Raw genomic sequence first — 21985 nt, 5'->3', positions numbered from 1 at the left:
GGCTTTAATAACACGACGTCTATCATCGCAAGTTTGGAGGTTGAGCATCCTCGCCACGGCTTGCACATGATCGCCTCGCAAGCTGCGCTTCCCGCCAATTTACCCCTAGATTGGCGTTTCCCGCCTGTTCCTCCTCTGCCACTAAACACCTGTGATACAGCTGGGTACTACAAGCTTAACAACAGAATTAATCCGCCTCTTGAGTATAGGCAACAAAATAGGACCGTAGTTCTAAGTGCGTAAAATATATTTTTATCTGCAATATAAACGTTTCCTAACTATGGGAATTGAATCCAATGATCTTTAAGTGATGAGATGGCTTATGGTGTTAGTGAGACGCAAAAAAATAGTCAAGATCTAGAGTCTTCGCAGAAGCTAGTTCCCAATCAAATGACGTCATTCGCCAGCCTACCACATTCAGTCAAGAGGGGCAGAAGAAACATATGGAAGTCAGTTTATGTTCTGCTGGTGAGGAGTAGAACTGCGTTCATCTGCTTTTAATCTTTGTGCTAGTGTTAGAGCTTTAGTGAATGCAGTGTAGTTTTTCTTAACACAACACTCCATAGTTCAACAATTATTTAGGAAATCAGAAATAAATTAGTCGTCATTTTAGTCTAGGTAAGCAGATAGTTAGCTAAGCCTAAATTAACAATAGTACAGTTAAAACTGCTGTATAATAAACGAAATGCTATCGCCTCAGGCTCCACTGTTTTGAAAAGTCAAAACATAAGGCGTGACTAAACTACTGTAAAGAACCAGGGCGAAGACTGGTAAGTTCTACCACCTGCAACATTTGTTAATTACAAACAAGATTTATTAACTTAACCATAAATCTTCCTGTGAGTAAAAACAAAGCATTCGAGTAAAATTAGAATTAATAAACTTTGCGTTAACATAAAGGGTAATAAAATTCAGTAACAATTTATTATTTAATATAATTGCACGTGAACCATACTTGTTTCCATCATTCTTTATCGTTTAATTAAAACGAGCTTTGTAAATCCCTGTAGGCTACTGTTCTTTCTATCACAACAAATGAATAATCGACTTGTTTACCCTAGAGGCTAGATTGAATTCTACAATTTGACAAAATTTGATATAAAGCACCATTGTTCACCAACATTTAATTAGAAGTAGGTTCTTACAAAAGCACGTAACTTCATAAGTTAAGTACTCTTTTGTACGTCTTTAATTAAGCTTGTCTATTACTATTAGAACGAGGTTCGATTTACATGTCAGCGTGTCTTGTTATGATTAAAAGAACAGTGACCTACAGGGGTTTACAAAGCTCGTTTTAAATAAACGATAAAGAATGATAGAAACAAGTAGTATAGTTCACGTGCAGTTATATTAAATAAATTATTACTGAATTATATTACCCTTTATGTTAACATCTGTACATCACTACATGTAACTTTTAAATAAATAAGGAACCTGCTTGGAATAGTTTATTGAAACTATTAATATGACTTTCAGAGAAGTTTTATAGTTTGTTAACTGTAATAAGTATCTATCGAGGTATAATTATTATTATTTTTGTATTAACAGTGACCATTTTTAGCCTTACTAAATGGTAGAACTCAAAGTAGGGACGTAAAGATAGTTGTATTTTTTAATGTTAGAACTGAGATCACAATGACAACTTTCTCACATTATATATATATATCCCCTCCAGCGGTCACTTGAAATGACAGGGAAAACTAGGTATGGAGTGAACTCTAGAACAGTCTATCCGTGGACCAGGTTGACGCCATCAACTTCTCAGAAAATGAGTACAAGACTGGTCACTGAGTCTCGAAGAGAACGGTTAGAAGTGTCCAAGAAAGAGAAGAACAGCAGAATAAAGGCATTTCGTAGTCATGATTACAAACGTTTGAAATCTATGGTTCCTGCCATTGCGGATAACCCTAATGTGTCAAAGGTAACTTGTACATTTTGGTACACACTCTTCTTATTTTGCCTCGACAGTTTCGAGTTTTTGTGTAAAAATACTTATTGTAGCTCAAGTGCAAGAATTAACTGAAACCAATTATCTCGTGTATAATGCACCTTCTATACAATTGGAATATAAAATTCATATGTGTTAAAAAAAATCACAATTAAAGCTAATTTTCTATACTTCACTGAACTTTAAAGTATCAGATAATATTTCCCAGAACTTCCAAGTAGGTTAGTGTCAAACTTTAATAACTGCTTGAAATGAAAAAAAAACACACAAAAAAACAGAAAGTTGAAGACTTGTACAGTCTGTTTCGCACTTGGCTGTAGAAGAATTCAAACAATGAGACTTCTTTAAAATTGTTGTAATTATATCAAATGATTTTCTTAAACGATGTTACAAAACTTATTCTAAAAATTGAAAATGTCAATGTAGAAGAGCGCGATCTTTTGGAAGATTTAAAAAGTATTACGTTCGTATAATGTTGTTATGGATATTGAAATTGATCATAGTCTCGCCTTTTTTTTAATTCTAGCTCACGGTAATCGAAGAAGCCGTACGGTATATTGATCACCTCCACAGCACCCTGTTGTCGAGGTTAAAAACCCGAGGAATCCCACATTGTTTCCAGGGTAAGGCACATCAATCACTTGAGTTGTGAAAAAAATAGTAATCTGTATAAATAGGAAGAGAAGCAGCTCGAAAAAGGCGAACAAACGTAAGACTAAACAGAAGTATCGTATAGACACCTACAAGCGATTGGATAAGTAATTAAGCAGTGCTGGTGTTTGCATTTAAGCACAAAGCTACACAATAGGTTATTTGTGTTGTGCCCATCACGGATATCAAAATTCGATTTTTAATGTCATAAGTCCAGAGACTTCCCACTGAGTTATTGGGGGGGCTGGTGTATGTACAACTAAAAAAAATGTATATACAAATAGAAAGAAATAGGGAAGTAGAAAAACAATGGGCAGATATGTTGATAGATGGATAGCCAAGAAATATCGGGGATAAATTAAAATGGTGGGTATTTGTGGTCTTTCCAAGCTGCCACAAATACGGATTGGTCGTTGAATAGAACTTTGTTGATGTTAAAGAGAACATTGTTGATGTTTTAATGACATGTAGAAGTTGTATCTTGTGCACAAGCTTCCAAGGCAAACCAAAGTAATAGGAACTGAAGGCTAGTTTGTCGTAAGTAAACGCTATTTTCAATTTACATCATCGAGATTGCTAGCCAATCAATCGTATAGTACTCCGATGGGACAGCGCTAAGTTTACGAACTTACAACGCTAAAATCTAAAGTTCGATTATTCGCGGTGGACACAACAGATAGCCAAATGTGTATTTTCTCTAAAACAAACAATATCTTTTTCGTTTAAACAGGAGCCTTTTATGTTGAGTATTGTTAAGTTGTATGCGCAGCAGTACCTTATCACCCTCCTATCTTATCTTGTCTGCGATATTGTGACGTTGCACGTGCTGAAATTGACGAGGTAACTAATGAGGCAGATACGGACATGGGTGATACACTGATAGCTATCGAGTGGCTCTTTGAAAAAGGCCCTTTTTTCAGCTTTTCATCATCCATCTCTTTAGTGTGTTCATTGGTTTAGACAGTAATGCATTCTGGCGTAAGGGTTGTCAGTCTGCCCGTGCACCGCCTTAATAGTTTACAAACAATAAAATAGGGGGTGCACCATATGCGTGAGTATCGCGTTTAGGCCCCGGTGCCGAACTGTTTATCTAAGGTTCCGTGGTTCGGGTCCCATTACTTTCAGAAAAAATAAATAAATAAAAGTCGTACTATTGGGCCGTGGTGCGTTATAGGAGTGACGGCCAAATCCCATTATTCGATTGAAGTATTCCATGAGTTGGCGTTGCGTGGTGTTAATTAGCTGCCCCCCCCCCCAATCAAAATTAGGGACAGTTGCCGCAGAATAATAACCCTCGGGAAACTGAGCAAAATTCAACAAAAAACGTTTTGACGCCCTAACTCCTGTTGAGAGAATTGTTTGTGCACAACAAGAATAAGAAGCCAGTATTTGTCGTTTTAAGTAATTGTGCATTTTCTTCAGTGTTAATGAAAACTTAATTATATAAAATATCACAGCTATTATAGTACAGAATTTTTTGGTTCATACTACCCCTAGTGTAAATCGTGAACTGTGATTATTAGCTGCAGTAGTCTAATTGCTTCTGCCAAATTTAAAGATCCATAGCTATCAAAAAGAAAACAAACAAACTTGTGGCCGTAACAACTTTGAACAAAAGATATAAAATGTATTTAGCTGTAACTAGATTAACAGATTTGCATGTATATTTTATAGATGCGATATGTTAGTTTTATAAAAAGAGAAACTGCTATGTTGGTCAAAAGTTAATGATATAGCTTTCCTAGTTATTTAAATTATATATTCTGAAGGATATAACATATTTAATATTACTTCGATATATTTAATCCTTATCTATAAAGATATTTTAGTCAGTAGATGGCGCTTTCATGATATATGGTTAAATTTAATGGTTTTCGTCAATAGATGGCGCTTTCAGGAAGCTGTGATTATTATCCAGTACAGGGTTGGCCATTTGGTAGAGCTCTGGATTTCGGAGCTGGCAAGCTTCGAATCCGTGCGACCCTTATAAGCTGTAGATGCGTTATAAGAGGGACAGTTAATCCCTTAGCATGGGTGGAAGGTAGGATGCTACTAACTAGCTTTGCATAATATCAAATGTTAATAATAAAAGTAAGCTTTATTTCGCTTCTAAACCTTTTACAAGATAACGCCCTCCAGTGGCACAGCGGTATGTCTGTGGACTTACAACGCTAGAAACCAGGTTTCGATACCCGTGGTGGGTAGAGCGTAGATAGCCCATTGTGTAGCTTTGTGCTTAACTACAAACAAACAAATTTACAAGATAAAAAACGAAGAAACCTTTAAAATTACGTATCTGTAAATATTCTAAGTACAATTTTTCTCACCTCTTTATAACGAATTAATATTTTTGACAGTAGGTATTTGAATAAAGGAATTAAAGAGATTCATCCATTCAAAACGTACATTAAAATGTAAAATAAATAAAGATACTTTAATTTTTCTGACCAAATATATATTTAATTTATGAAGATTTGTGTGTGTGTGTGTGTGTGAAATTCAGAAGAACATTCAACCCGTATTCCGTGACACGTACATGTCAGTAAAGAATACATTTGAAATTGCTTGAGGTTAGCGTTTGATAGAAGCCCTTTCAAACGCATAGACTGGCAAGTGAGATTTTTTTTTCTTCTCGCAGTAGCACTGGTATTTACTATCCACACCAATCATTTTTACTCACACAAAACCCGTCTGTCTGTATATGGTCAACGCCACCTACTTCAAGTTAGTCATCATCATAACTTTTTTTTTTTTCAACCTGAGAAACTATAGACAATAGAACGGTGAGAGAGAGAGAGGGACCAGGTGGCTTGTTCACCTTCTCAGACCGTGGGAACGTATGCAACTGCTTCATCTTCCATTCAAAAGTTTTTCGTTTTGTTTTCTGTTTCTGAGCTGCTGCATTCCACTCCTTCCTTCCCCCTCCTCTTCCCCCGTCAAAACACGTATAGTCATTTTGTCCAGCGTCTCCAGCAATACCAATAACATAAAAAATCGGCTAAAAAAAAAGAAAGACAGAAAGAATGGATCAATGGCAGGATCTCAACTTGAACTAATTGAGTCGAAGTCGCCGCATAGTTATGGACGGTATACTCCCACGGCTCTAAAGAAATACGTTTTCTGTGAATTGCCTTTGGAGTACCATTTTCTTCTTTGGTGCACACTTCCATCTCTTATGCTCCCAAACCAATGCAAATCTTTCACAAATTGCTAAAGTTCTTGCTATGAGCACTATAGAGAAATGATTTATGTTTTTGTTTAATAAAGCCGGTTGTCGTTATCACGTGGTAAGAGTTTTGTCCCTTGAATTTCGTGTAAAGCTCCACAAGAACTACCTATCTTTATCAGAACGACTAAAGAAAATGGAGATAGTATCTGTGGATACCCTACTAATGGGATTTGATAGTCACTCTTATTCGCAACCAAGGACTCAAAATGCGGAGCGTGATTTTTTCTGGCAACGGGACGCGAAACTGTGGACCCTCGGCATGCTAACCGTGAGATCACGCCCGGTCAAAGTTGTTTGTTTGTTTGAAGTTAAGCACAAAGCTACACAATGGGCTATCTGTGCTCTGCCCACCACGGGTATCGAAACTCGATTTCTAGCGTTGTAAGTCCACAGACATACCGCTGTGCCACTGGGGGGCAATGTTTGTTTGTTTGTTATGGATTTAGCGCAAAGCTACACGAGGGCTATCTGCGCTAGCCGTCCCTAATTTAACAGTGTAAGACTAGAGGAAAGGCAGCTAGTCATCACCACCCACCACCAACTCTTGGGCTACTTTTTTTACCAACGAATAGTGGGATTGACTGTCTCATTATAACGCTCCCATTGCTGAAAAGGCGAGCATATTTGGTGGGACGGGGATTCGAACCCGCGACCCACAGACCGCGAGTCAAGCGCCCTAACCACCTGGCCATGCCGGGCCCGTTAGGAACAGACTGTCAAAGCTTAACCCTTTAAATACAAACTAAAACAGTACAAGGACAAGGTTACTACAATCTTGTCGAGGAACGTTAGAAAAGGACCGTCAGATCTTAACCCTTTAAATACAAACTAAATCAGTACAAGGACAAGGTTACTACAATCTTGTCGAGGAACGTTAGAAAAGGACCGTCAGATCTTAACCCTTTAAATACAAACTAAATCAGTACAAGGACAAGGTTACTACAATCTTAACCCTTTAAATACAAACTAAATCAGTACAAGGACAAGGTTACTATTATGTTGTCGAGGAAGATTAGGAGCCATTGTAACAGTAAGGGTGCACAGATGTGTAGTAATTGTTAATACTCCTGCTCGTTCTTCCTACATTTTGTTCAGATTGTGTATACATTGCCCAATGGACTGGTATGCCGCTACAAACCGACATTTTTGTATAAATAAAATGTTATACTTTATTATAACACGCAGCCAAAAAGAATTAAATCAGGATATAAAACTTATTTATAACGTAAGCCCGAACTATAAATCTCTTTAATGAATAAAAAAAGGATAAAATTGTTGAAATGGATGCGGTAAGTGTTTTGAAAAACACGGAGCCTTTCTTAAGCAACACGAAAATCAATATATTGATCGTGTATCTCTGTGTGTGTGTGTGTATAGAAGTTCGTAGACTGGTGTGTTTTTTTAATCAATTTTGGAGAATATTGATTTCGTGATGCAAACTGCGCATGCTCCGAAATCATCTATCGCTTTTATTAAAAGCGTATCCAACTCAGAATTGTTGAGTCTCTGTTTCATTTAATAGCCGAAAGCTTGGATTTAGTTTCAGTACACAATATTGTGGTACCCTGTATAATTTCTACTTTGTGGGGTAACTAATTCTACTGTGTAACACTTTTTTATGTTGAAATCGGAAAGTTTAACGTTGGCATTTAACTTTTAACCATATTGATAACACTAATTTCGTTCTAAAATTAGGCCTATGCAGTGATGTGTGAAGCTACATAAATTTTCATCGTTAGCAAGGCCTAAGGTAATGAGTTTAAGCTAAAACGTGCAGCAAGGATGTTATTTTAAGATTTAAAAACTAACAAAAAAAAAAGGGAGTAAGTATGGGCCAGACATTTCAAGCACCTCTTGCATTAACTGATATTCATATACACTATTTGAAGTCAATATCCTTACTGTTTTTTAAACATCCAGGCTGCGAGGGAAAATGAAATCGTATTTGGGGGAAATAGTTGGCTACAGAGGGGTTTCCGGTGTTCAGACTAAAACAACAAAAATGTACTCCGATAAAGAGCTCGATCTGTTAACCTCAGAACCACACTTTACTGCCAAAAGAATTCGCCTCTCACTAGTGTTCAACCAGAAAGATGTGTAGTTAAGGAGTATTGTCGGATTGTGTTCTTGCAAAAAGTAGATGTGTTCATGATGGCCACATTGATTGGTAAAATAAAAAGCGCTTATGAATATTAGAGCCTGATTGGTCTGAAACAGAGATTAAAAACATTGATTGGTCTATATTCCATCATATAACGTGCTGGTGATGTTGCTATGGTGCTACTGCTGCAGCTTTGTTACAACTACTGCTACTGTCTCATCCTTCACACACAGACTAGCTCCTGTAACTGACATGACGAGTATTACGAGTAGACATCATCACAACAAAGATAATGATGACAGAAAATGTCCCAGTACTGCTTTTGAATACATCGGTGATGTATACAATATCACAAAAAGAATCTATGAAACTCAGTCGTATCAAAATAGATAACAATATCTATCGACAGAGCTCGCGAAAACCGTAGGGAAAACGGTTTTATAGAGCTGAGGAACCAGATCTGTTATTGCGCAATATGTGCGACCACTACCGTGTTTTATGTGGGATTTTGGATGGGGTATGGATTATATATACTCCTTCACAGTCTGAAAATTAGTGCGAATTCTGCCACTCTGGTGGGCAATTCACAATCCAGATATAGCAAGGAATTCAAACTTCTCTTCAGGATAAAAACAAAACAAAAAACGGGAGGGGAAGTATTGGAGAGCTTTGTTTGGGAATTAACCCATCAAACATGTGTCCCTGACTCGCAGACTGGGTGTTAAAGTTAATTTTACTATTTATTTCAAAATGTAGATTGTATAGAATAATACAGAAATATAAAACAAAAGTTGAAGTAGTAATGTCGTACTTTCTTTTGCTCTAAAAGAGCTTCATTACTATTATTGGTTATATTGTTTAAAGTACTTTCATTAATATTATTTTTTTATCGATATTACGGTTTTGAATATTACCGTTTATGGTTAGCTTAATATTTATATTTAGGGCTAAGGTACTGTCCTAGGCTGGCCGAACATTGTGAGATACTATTAGGTTTATGGCCGAAATTATTTTTCGTAGAGTGGATGCTCAACTGATGATTTAGTGCATTTAATTACTATAAGTTTTAGTTTTATTATGTATTAACTTATGGAATTGTGTATTTGTTATTTTTTTAGAAAATTGGTTTCGTTAACTTAAAGATTAAATGTTTAGCTCTGTTACTTTTGATTAGCGATCGTAAATAATTTTGTAAACGTAGATTGGATTAGCTTTTGAGTTGTGGGGCCTATCAGTTTCATATGTATAAAGTACAAAAAATAATTTTGCTAAGAACAGAAACGGAGAAGGAACTAGCGGGATAACGTTTACTGCATGTTTGCAGTAAATTAACACTATAAAGATTTCTCTTTCAGAGCGGAGACTATTCAAATGTATAATAGTTAAAATATGTCACTAAATACTTAGTCAAGTCGTCCATCTGTTTCACATTTAAGAGAAGAAGCAGTTCCATCTGTTCCAGACGTGAGTTCCAACACATCATAAAGATGTATTTCCATATAGTCCGCCAAGCATTCGGTGTAAACAGCTGAGTGAAGTGGCTTCGCTGGCGGTGGCAGCTCTGAGTGAATGAAGAGTTTATACAAGTCTGAGTTGTAATGTGGCTAAAAGGAGACGTTTTCTCCCCTCGTGGGTTACCATCTGTCACGATAGTCAAGAGTCTATTATTCCTGCTCAACGTTTATTTCAGATGTATCTTCTACCTAGGTGAAACTGGTTGACAACCTGTATTTGTTGTTTCATGCTTACTTGAACATTTTATAACCACTGAAAGTCCCTTAATTCTCGTTATGTACAAATGAAAGACAGTATGTAAGTTGTACCACAGATAAAAAACAGTATGTCTTCATTGAAGAGCGGGATCGTTATTTAGTATAGTTTATCGAATAAAATTCGTTTTTTTTTGTTTTTTTGCTAATAGCATTAGTTTAATATTACCTCAGCCGTTATTCACATAACGTGGCATCTGCTCGAAAGTAGTAAGTTCTGTGGTCCAATATAATGAGTGAAGTGAATAATAGGTGGCGCTGTACAGTCGTCTGTAATCTATATGACTAGAATTTTACCATCTTAGCAAGTAAGCCTCATTATCCGTGCTTATATATATATATATATAACGTAATGTTTATTACTGCCGATTGACTAAGCTGTCAATGTTTCAGGTATTAATATCGATGTAAATCAGATGGGACAAGCAGAAATTCGTCAACTGGTATGCCATCTTATTACCCAACCCAACTGTGGGGGCGAAACGACGGAGTCTCCTTTACTACAGCCGCCCCACCTAGCGACTTATATAGAAAAATGTAGAACCCTACCGTCATACTTGCTCCGTTCAGGAAATAAAAGACCGTAAACGTGGTAAGTAATATATACATCACTTATGAAGCGGATATCTTACTAACGTTAGCTTTGGAAAGTGAACATTTCTGGTGGTGTCATTTGTTTTGGTTTTTAATGTTTTCAAAATCTGGTTGAATGCGCTTCATTCCCGTGGGAATCGAACCCAGGAGTTTAGCATTGCAAGTCCACAAAGTAATACAAATTGATTATCCGAAGTTATCTTGTCATGATGCATAGTTTTTCATAAGAAATTCTGAGTGCAAATACAGAAAAGTGTATAATAATAATACGTCAGCTACACTATATCTGTTATATCCAGTGTCCATGAAGCCTTTCGCACAATACCAATGCTCCTTAGGCCCGCTCGGATACGACAAACATAGTAGTGTTAGGAAACTATTTATATTTGCAAATTTTATGACAACTACAGTTTTGGTATGAACTGGATTAAATTGATGAAGTGTAATTATTCATCAATTTTATTTATGTTGCAACACATCTGTATTACGGGTTAGTGTTTTTAACACCACATGCTGTTATTATTTTGTTGATTTAACCTTTTCATTATTCAGAAGAACTGACAAATCAGAAAACTAATTATTCGGTCTTTACCAGTACCTTTCTGTAAGTCATACTCAACACTTCAAGTTATTTTTTTTTATTAAATTCTGCTTAAACACTTGTTTTGTTTGTTTGTTTTTTCGTTTTGAAAACTGTCACTTTTTTACATGTAAATGTAACGTTCGCTATACGTAAATTGTTCGTTGCCTCCAAGTGGCTCAGCAGTAAGTTTGCAGGTTTAAAACGCTAAAAATCGGGTTTCGATACCCGTAGTTGGCAAAGCAAGGATAGCCCATTGTTTAGCTTTGTGCTCAAATAAAATAAACTTGTTTGTCGGTCCTTGTTCTATGTAACGACTTGCTGTTTTATTGACTTCTTTACAGGTCACCGCACATCCACCCATCTCAGGAGTGGCTCACAACAGAATTGTATAGAAATCAGACCCCAGAACAGTATATAGATAAATGATAACCCAGAAAAAGACAATGTTTCGTGTTGTATTTGTAAAATAAACGCTTAATAAACACGGGTTGTTGCCCAGTGTTATAAACCAGCCACACCTGTCATTGGTCACATAATAGGATCGAGTGACGGGATGACCCCACCCAGGAATGTTGTCAGACCCAAGACATCAATTTAAACGCGCAGAATGATTGTAAGCGGCTCTTCAAGGGGGCGTTACCGAACCAAGAAGGTCCATCTACCAACGTCGGTTTTAGTCAGTCGTTGCCGTGGTTACGAGACCCAGTACTTACTAAAACTCAAGACAAATCGTCTCTAGGGTAATAGTTCATATAGTAATCACAAGTGGGGTGAGTCGATTAGCAACGTATAAAGAATGCTGCTAATTAGTCACAGGTTTGATAGAAAAGGGGCATATTCTAGCTTGTCTTAAAACTAATAACACATCAGCATAATAATGCACAAGTGATTACAGAATTAATCTTAACTTAGCACTGGGTCACTATTTCACCCTTTAAAAGTGGTTATTTTAACCCTAACGTTTAAAGGTTAACCTAAGCTAGAGTGATTACTTATTTGAAGGACCTAATTTCGTCATTTGAACCAAAGTTATAGCCTTGTTGGAAGGTCCTACTTTCATCAGAGGTGGAACCAAAGTTATAGCCTTGTTGGAAGGTCCTACTTTCGTCAGAGGTGGAACCAAAGTTATAGCCTTGTTGGAAGGTCCTACTTTCGTCAGAGGTGGAACCAAAGTTATAGCCTTGTTGGAAGATCCTACTTTCGTCAGAGGTGGAACCAAAGTTATAGCCATTGTTTCAAAGGTCCTACTTTCGTTAAAGGTGGAACCAAAGTTATAGCCTTGTTGGAAGGTCCTACTTTCTTCAGTGGTAGAACCAAAGTTATAACCGTGTTTGGAAGGTCCTACTTTCTTCAGTGGTAGAACCAAAGCTACAAAGGTCTTACTTTCTTCAGGGGTAGAACCAAAGTTATAACCGTGTTTGGAAGGTCCTACTTTCGTTAGTGATGGAACCAAAATTACAATTTTGTTTCGAAGGACTTAACTTTCGTCAATGGTAGGACCAAAGTTACAGCATTTTTTGTAAGGTCCTACTTTCGTTAGTGGATAATCAAAAGTTACAGTTATGCGCCGAAGTTTTTTATTCCTTAGCTTGATATAGAAATAAATGGAAAAATAAAGAAGAGATTAGGAAAACGTTCTCTCTAACCTTATTGTTTGCTTTTTTTCTGAATGTATATACGTATTATTTATCGAATAGTTTATCTGGACAAGTAGTGGAAAACATCAAAACAACTACTGTCAGTTCGTTGTATAATTACAGTAAAAGCAAGGTTAGGATTAACAGTAATATTGAGTTTTTAACTAAAAGTTAACAGTAATATAGAAACACCTGATAGGGTTAGGATTAGCAGTAACATACACTAGACTAGGAGGGTTAGGGTTAACAGTAGCATAGGTTAACGTGATAGGGTTAAGGTTAGCAGTAACGTAGCCTAGACTAAGAGGGTTTGGGTTAATATTAACATAGACTCACGTGCCTGGTTTGTCATTACACTTGCTCTATTACAACTTAATTTATAAGAGAGTAATTTACATTATAACTTCATATGGTAAACATCAATAATTTGTTAAATACTATAATATTTTATTAAGCTTGTGTATAGTAGGAAGTAGACGTAGGTTTTCAATGTTCCTTCGTACAAGGATTTTTAATATCTCACGAAGAATAACTTCCCGGATGTCATTAGTTAACTTTGATATACACTTGATAACCAGAAGTCGGTGAATATTCTTACCAAATGTAGGTAGCTTCTTCTGAGGTTTACAATATTAAAGGGTTTGTTTCGTATTCTTAAATAAGACATTTCAATAAAAGATAGTTCAGACTGTAGAAGTACTGTGTGAATTTATTTTTGTATCTCGTAGAATTCGTACATAAAACACGTAACAGTTAGAAGTAGCTCAGTAATGTGTAAAATTGTTGTAATCACAATAGAATAAAAGCATTAAAGAAAACAAGTTGAAAGTAATAAGTGACTGGAGCCGGATAAGTGTAATATGAAATATACCTGCTTTATTGTTGCTTCATAAAGAGCTTATTAACATTATTGAACCGTCAACTAAACATCATTATAATTTAAAGATACAGTAGAAATATTCAGGCTAAATTCAATTCATTGAATTGGGTCTCAGCTTCATAATTTGGAAGACTTTATACGTAAATCACACACAATTCGTTCTTGCGGTGATTTTTACAAAGGAGGGAGATTTTAGGTTTTAATAAAACGTACGATAAAATAGATGAATAGTTATGAACCTACATTGTCGTCGTCAGTAGACAGTCATTTCCTTTTTCTTTCATGAAAGTTAAGTGTCTAAAATTATGGCCGGAGCTATTTAATTCCGTCTACTGACTTAAGGATGCAGATGACACTTTGATGTTTTTAATGAATCAAACCAAGTAGACAAATTTTCGAAAGTATCTTAACAGTATTCCACATAAAATAAACTGGAGAACATAAGTTTGCATTTTGAGACATTTTGATACCAAATAAGGAAGAAAAGATTGAATTAGATAAATCGTAAAAACAGTTGAATGTTAGATTCCCAAACTGTCGCTAACTATAATGTGTTACTCTACGCAGGTAAATAGGTTTAGAACGAGAAAGTTGCAGGCTAACGTTTATCTTATCCCCATATAGCCTTGAGGGTTATATTGAGACCAGAATGGAAACGTTTCTCTTACATGGAAAAAAAGAAAAGAAATATCGCTATTCAATTCATTGAACGTAGTATATGAAGTTTCTTGTCCTAGACAACCACCAGATGGCTTCAAACACAAGCGAGCATGCAGATTAGAGAGCAACCAGTCTCAATATTTTTTTAAAGAAAATAAGAAACCATAAAAAGAATATTCCCGTATTCAACACATTTGTGTATATAAAAGAAAAGGTACTATGTGATAAAATATTTATTATGCTTCGATATAATAATAACCGGTTTAGTTCTTGCCTATCTTGTAAAAGAAAAAGTGATTATTCTGTACTCGTTTCGAAGGAAGTTAACAACAAGTAAGCTACTGTAGTGGACACTAAAAAGTACAGTACGCCTCAGCTAGAGTAGTGAACACTGTAAGATATAAAAGATTGTTTATTAATTTATTTATTTTGTGAGTGAATATTTCATGATTGTTTAGTTTTTTCATAACAATAGAGTTAAAAGCAATTATTCTAAAGGCGATAGTTATGACATGTTTGGTTACGTAACTCGTTAAGAATCATACGTTGCATTTATAACTTATTGATGTCGAGGCTATCGAACGTCGCGTGCAATCCATTGATGTCGAAGATATAGAGATTTCTACAAGACCCAATTAATAGGCGTATAAATAGTGGCAAGCAAAAAAAAAAGAGTACAAGAGAGTAAAGTCACGGGAAGGAGAAGTTCAGTCAGAGAAAAGTAATCGTAGTGGGAGTGAAAGGCCTAACCGTTGATATGTTAGAGTGAAATTAAAAATTTCATAAGAGATGAGAATAATAAGTTGTCTCGTCAAAGGGTGTTCTAAGGTAATTCAACCAGCCTGAGTGGATTTACTAAGGTAATTCAACCAGCCTGAGTGGATTTACTAAGGTAATTCAACCAGCCTGAGTGGATTTTGACAAAGGCAGACGATTTTTGAAGTATAGGTTACAACCGCGGTAACTCAACGACAAAGTAAGTGAAATATACACGGATAGTCAGGCGATAGATATAAAAAAAAAATAGTCCGGCTTGTCAACTGAATTCTAAAGCAATTGAATACTTCTAAGTGGACGTTTGACAACAAGAAGAGAACTACATCGTGTTTAAGATATAAATATGACCTCCATAGTGTAGGGAATTTTTGTACATACTTTTTAGCTTGTTCCAAATATATATATTATTTGGAAAACAAGTGGAGTCGTGATGTTCTTTTATATTTTTTTTAATTTATGACCAACAAACCACAGACACTTACTGTAGAAGAATCCTTAGCACAACACACCCATATACTTACTTTAATATATACTATTAAAAAGTAAGTTCCAGACAAACACAATGGAGTACAATACGCCTCAGCTACGTTAGTGGACTCACTACATAATACAGTACTATTCAGCTACAGTGGTGGACACAGTACAATACGCCTCGACTACAGTAGTGAACAAACTACAGAGTAGAATACACTTCAGCTTCAATAGTGGATAGACCCACAATACGTCTCTTGCTTCAGCTATAGTAGTGGACACACTACAGACAACACTACAGAATACAATACGCCTCTTGCCTTAGCTACAGTAGTGAACACACTACAGAATATTATACGCCTCTTGCCTCAGCTACAGTAGTGGACAGAATACAATAGGTCTCTTGCCTTAGCTACAGTAGTGGACAGAATACAGTACGTCTCTTGCCTTAGCTACAGTAGTAAACACACTACAAAATAAAATGTGCCTCTTGTTTCAGCTACAGTAGTGGACAGACTACAGAATACAATGCGTCTCTTGCCTTAGCTACAGTGGTGAACACACTACAGAATACAATACGCCTCTTGCCTCAGCTACAGTAGTGGACAGACAACAATACGTCTCTTGCCTTAGCTACAGTAGTAAACACACTACAGAATAAAATGCGCCTCTTGCCTCAGCTACAGTAGTGGACACACTAAAGAATACAATGCGTCTGTTGCCTTTGCTACAGTAGTGAACACACTACAGAATACAATACGTCTCTTGCCTTAGCTACAGTAGTGAACACACTACAGAATACAATACGCCTCTTGCCTCAGCTACAGTAGTGGACAGAATACAATAGGTCTCTTGCCTTAGCTACAGTAGTGGACACACTACAGACTACAATACGGCTCTTGCCTTAACTACAGTACTGGACACACTACAGAACACAATACGTAATAACAATCAAACACACAAATTGAAGTTACTGACGTTTTTATAACAACCGAAAACACAGGTAACCAACGCCAGAGTATTGAGTTACATTACAGGAATTACAACGGCTACTAAACTTTACTGGAAACACCAAACACCTCACATTTTAATATAATAATTACTTCATACATACCTGTTGGTTTATAATGCTAAAAATCGAGTTTGAATACTTGTAGTGGGAGCAGCACCGACAGCCCATTGTACAGCTTTGTTCTTAACAATAAACAAACTTGCTTTAAACTTTTGTTTTGTAATTCATCGCTATCATCTCGTTTCTATCTTCAAGTACTTCAGTAATTTTACATCCACAGTCACTGTTGTTGCTGCTCAGGAACCAGTGAATCTCAGTCACTGTTCTCGCTGCTCAGGAAGCAGTGAATCTCAATCACTGTTCTTGCTTGTTAGGAAGCAGTGAATCACAGTCACTGTTCTTGCTGCTCAGGAAGCAGTGAATCTCAGTCACTGTTCTCGCTGCTCAGGAAGCAGTGAATCACAGTCACTGTTCTCGCTGTTCAGGAAGCAGTTAATCACAGTCACTGTTCTTGCTGCTCAGGAAGCAGTGAATCTCAGTCACTGTTCTTGCTGCTCAGGAAGCAGTGAATCACAGTCACTGTTCTCGCTGCTCAGGAAGCAGTGAATCTCAGTCACTGTTCTCGCTGATCAGGAAGCACTGAATCTCAGTCACTGTTCTTGCTGCTCAGGAAGCAGTGAATCACAGTCACTGTTCTCACTGCTCAGGAAGCAGTTAATCACAGTCACCGTTCTCGCTGTTCAAGAAGCAGTGAATCACAGTCACTGTTCTCGCTGCTCAGGAAGCAGTTAATCACAGTCACCGTTCTCGCTGTTCAAGAAGCAGTGAATCACAGTCACTGTTCTCGCTGCTCAGGAAGCAGTTAATCACAGTCACTGTTCTTGCTGCTCAGGAAGCAGTGAATCTCAGTCACTGTTCTTGCTGCTCAGGAAGCAGTGAATCACAGTCACCGTTCTCGCTGTTCAAGAAGCAGTGAATTTCAGTCACTGTTCTCGCTGCTCAGGAAGCAGTGAATTTCAGTCACTGTGTTGTGATAATTAATATATGAAAGTGACATTAATACTTCTAGTATTATCAAATAAACTGTTTTCTAAGAAAGCAACCAGAATACTGATGAAATGAGTGAAAACTTTCTTGGATATGTTTAAAATCACATCACAAACAGCTCGTGAAAATAGGGAGTAAACTGATATTATATTATTTTTAAAACATCAAAATAGGTTATAAAGGTTTTTAATGAAACATTAATCAGGTTCGTTGTTTCAGACAGGTTGGTCTTTTGGTTTTATCACTGTAAAAACATTTGCGCTTGACATTTCATAAACTGAATTATTACAATCATACACTGCCCTAAAACTGAGAAAACGGATTTTGAAAATTCTACACACTGGTTATCAAGTCACACATAAGCTTGCCTGTTTGAAATTCGAGGCCTTTAGCAGGATTCTAACCTCCCAAATTAGCCCTCACGTTTACCGCTGACAACCGCAAGGGTGAGGGTATTTATATATAGGTAATATAAGTTTTTCAGAATGCATCACACAATAAACTAAGAAAACTAATTTTGATATTGGACTTTCAAGTAAAAGTTATGATAGCAATAAGAAATCATTCGTGATTTTTCAAATTTTATATTTGTATATTACTTCGGACAATTTCATTTTTCTCTTTTTTGGTGGTATTGAATATTTCACTGACATTTTCTGTGTTTACGTGTTTTTAAATAATACAAAAACCAGTTGATAAACAATTTAATTAAAAATTGACTTGAACCAGGAAATACCATATTTCTCATGTGTTAGCTAAGCAGAACAAGGGGAATCACACCTGGTGTTCTGCTACTGTACTGACTGCACGTGTCCGCGCGACCCAGCTGCTCGAGGAATCACGGTTTTCTACCATTGATTAACCATGGGTATCAGGTCAAACGTTTGGATATCTATGGGTAATCTCAGAATGAATGCCAAAACTTACCAGATGATGGCCCTGCTCTCGCCACTGAACAAAACAACGACTTTTGATGTAGCTTAAAAAAATATATCAAAAAATCATCATAGCGTACAGTAAGCTACTTTGCTGCTACTAAATTCCCTGCACGACACTAGTGCTCCTAGCGGTTCAGCAGCTCAACAAACTATGGCACGTGACTTAGTGTAACTTTACTTCCTGTTGTACACGAAAATAATTGCCTTTCTTGATGTAGTGAATATAATTTCCCTTTCCCTTGTGTCTCTTTAAACAATTATCATTTCACGGAGCGTCCTTTCTGATTTCGTTATTCGTCTACAATATGTTATTTAACAGTCCCGCATTTCCCCAATAGGTGGCAATTCATAATTTCTTCCTCTCTGCTAAGAAGGCCCACTTCTCCCACACATTTATGAAGAACTGCAAACGTGTAGTTATACTTTTAAAAAATACTTTGACTCAAAAACAGCAGTAATGTAACAGTCATTAATGAGTTAATTAGTTTAATTGTTGCCTCACCTCAGGGATTTCACTTCGACAAAAACACAAACTTTAACAATTATAATTAAAACAGGTCTCCCAAGCAGTGGTCTTTACCTAGTGATGTTTACCTAGTTAGCTCTCCTGTGATTCTCACCTAGTTAACTCTTCTCTGTTGTCCGCCTAATTAGCTCTCCTGTCATGTTCACCTAGTGATGTCTCCTGTTATCTTCACCTAGTAACCTCTCCTGTGATGTCCCCCCTAGTTATCTTTCCTGTGATATTTACCTAGCGATCTCTCCAGTAATCTTCGCCTAGTTATCTTTCCTGTGATGTTCACCTAATGACCTCTCTTGTAATCTTCGCCCAGTTATCTTTTCTGTGATGTTCACCTAATGACCTCTCTTGTAATCTTCATCTAGTTATCTTTTCTGTGATGTTCACCTAATGACCTCTCTTGTAATCTTCGCCCAGTTATCTTTCCTCTGATGTTCACCTAATGACCTCTCTTGTAATCTTCGCCCAGTTATCTTTCCTATGATGTTCACCTAATGACCTCTTTTGTAATCTTCGCCCAGTTATCTTTCCTGTGATGTTCACCTAATGACGTCTCTTGTAATCTTCGCCCAGTTATCTTTCCTGTGATGTTCACCTAATGACCTCTCTTGTAATCTTCGCCCAGTTATCTTTCCTGTGATGTTCACCTAATGACCTCTCTTGTAATCTTCGCCCAGTTATCTTTCCTGTGATGTTCACCTAATGACCTCTCTTGTAATCTTCGTCCAGTTATCTTTCCTGTGATGTTCACCTAATGACCTCTCTTGTAATCTTCGTCTAGTTATCTCTCCTGTGATGATCACTTAGTGATGTCTCCTGTGATGTTTACCTAGAGATCTCCTGATGAAATTACAACACATTACTTTTTAATAACTACTGTTAAACCTGTTTATTCCGTACTATAAAACAGTAATCGAAACAACCCAATTTTCCAGCAAGTATTAATATTCACAATACGGTTTCGTGTAACATGTATTAGTATGCTTTATAGTAAGATTTTACCCTGAGTTACTTAAAAAAAAAAAAGATTCATTACACAGCGAAAAATTTATTCACTAAAAGAAGACAATATTCGGAAGACCTTCCAATTCTATAATGTCTAAAATTCCAATAAAACAGGGAGATTATTCTTAAATTAGGAGCAGCAAAGAAAATTCTAACCACTAAAGCTGATACTAATGTACGACTAGCAACACACACATGCGTAGTTTAATTTCTGTTATATTTCCATCTATACATCGGCCTCGAACTCTGCCCTACCTCTGATCTCATTCATCACTTACAAACAGTCGTAGCTTGCAGTTGCATGTTTTGTCAGAGGGTTTGCCCTTGGAGTCAATCAAGGATTGTTCGAAAACAGTTAGAGAGCACGCGCAATGCAAGTGTGATATGGCGACACGCGGTCTAAGTTGTTACCCAGATAAACTTGGAAGGAAGTCTGTGTATCATCTCTAGACCGGGGATTTCCAAACAGGGCGCAGCTATAAGTGCTCTGTTGAAATGAACATGTAACAGGCAAATATTTCATCGAATAAAAAATTTAAACGTTAGAAACAGTTGTTTATAAAATGTGATGAAACGGAGTAAAGACTGCATTAATTAGAAAGTGACATGAGATGGCTAAGTTAAAGTAGCAACAGCTGTTTATAAAATGTGATGAAACGGAGTAAAGTCTGCATTAATTAGAAAGTGACATGAGATGGCTAAGTTAAAGTAGCAACAGCTGTTTATAGAATGTGAAGAAACGGAGTAAAGACTGCATTAATTAGAAAGTGACATGAGATGGCTAAGTTAAAGTAGCAACAGCTGTTTATAAAATGTGATGAAACGGAGTAAAGACTGCATTAATTAGAAAGTGACATGAGATGGCTAAGTTAAGATAGCAACAGCTGTTTATAAAAAATGTGATACAACGTAGTAAAGACTGCATTAATTAGAAAGTGACATGAGATGGCTAAGTTAAGATAGCAATAACTGTTTATAAAATGTGATGAAACGGAGTAAGGGCTGTACTAGTTAGATAATGAAACGAGATGATTGAGTTAAATTAACAACAGCTGTTTATAAGATGTGATGAAACGGTGTAAAGACTGTGCTGATTTTTCTCGAAATGTTACATCTATAACTTAAATGGAAAAATATGAAACATCGTATAAAAACGTATGTTTGACCACAGAAATCTCTCTGAAAGTTTTTAAAAATTTCTTTGATTGTTTGTTAAGTACAAATCTTCAGAGTGGACTATATGTGCTTTGCCCATCACGGTTATGGAAACCTAGTTTTTAGCGATGCAAGCCTTTGACTTACCGCTAAGCTACTGGGGAGATTTACAAAGTTTTTGAGGCAAAACTAAAAATATCAGATAAAAGCCTGTAGTAACGACTCCAATTGGGAAACATGAAAATTATAAAATCTGATCTGTGCTATGAAATGTGGGGAGGTGTTGAGGCTGTTTTTTGTAAACAAACTACATTATTAAGATAACTTTCTGCACGAGTAACTGTTTTATAAAGAGATAAAATATCCAAATGATAATTACAACTGCAAATTAAATTTAACAAGTTAATCAAGTAATATATCGTACGAGTATTAAAAAAATGTTTGATTCTCATTTGAAATCCCTTGAAGTAGTTGACTTGTATAAATCTGTTTTCTCCAGAACTATTATGAAGTAGTTGACTTGTATAAATCTGTTTTTCTCCAGAACTATTATGAAGTAATTGACTTGTATAAATCTGTTTTTCTCCAGAACTATTATGAAGTAATTGACTTGTATAAATCTGTTTTTCTCCAGAACTATTATGAAGTAATTGACTTGTATAAATCTGTTTTTCTCCAGAACTATTATGAAGTAGTTGACTTGTATAAATACTTTTTTCTCCAGAACTATAACTTTTTCATTTTGAGTGACAGATTGTCTTTATGTAACCAGCAGCCTGGAATTACCACGAAACTTTCCTATGATATTTACTAAAGTTGTGGTGATACAGCGACACGACACTCGTATCGTCTCGTGAAGCTGTGATACGATTGTATCGATACATCGTCCAATACGATACGATTTATGTATTTTCACGAAATTGGGCAAGCTTTCAGTAAACATTATAAGTCTTTTGTACAGAAAAAAATCAGAATTTCTGATAAAGTATTTTTGCTAAAAATTAATGA

General features: G+C 36.3%; 1 long non-coding RNA gene across 3 annotated transcripts; it reads left to right on the top strand.

Moving 5' to 3' along the window:
* Positions 1-397: 397 nt before the first annotated feature.
* Positions 398-13208, top strand: LOC106460651. 3 transcript variants are annotated; one of them, XR_002610813.1, is made up of 6 exons: positions 398-770; positions 1676-1921; positions 2475-2571; positions 10092-10290; positions 11217-11940; positions 11989-13208. It is a non-coding gene; the product is annotated as an uncharacterized LOC106460651 (long non-coding RNA). The 3 variants fall into 3 exon arrangements; XR_002610812.1 differs by having other exon boundaries at positions 403-770; positions 11217-12213; positions 12252-13208; XR_001290895.2 differs by having other exon boundaries at positions 404-770; positions 11217-13208.
* Positions 13209-21985: the final 8777 nt, after the last annotated feature.

Source organism: Limulus polyphemus, unplaced genomic scaffold (genome assembly GCF_000517525.1).
Source record: "Limulus polyphemus unplaced genomic scaffold, Limulus_polyphemus-2.1.2 Scaffold809, whole genome shotgun sequence".
NCBI classification, from domain to species: domain Eukaryota; kingdom Metazoa; phylum Arthropoda; class Merostomata; order Xiphosura; family Limulidae; genus Limulus; species Limulus polyphemus.
This window is presented reverse-complemented; position numbering and strand designations above follow the sequence as displayed.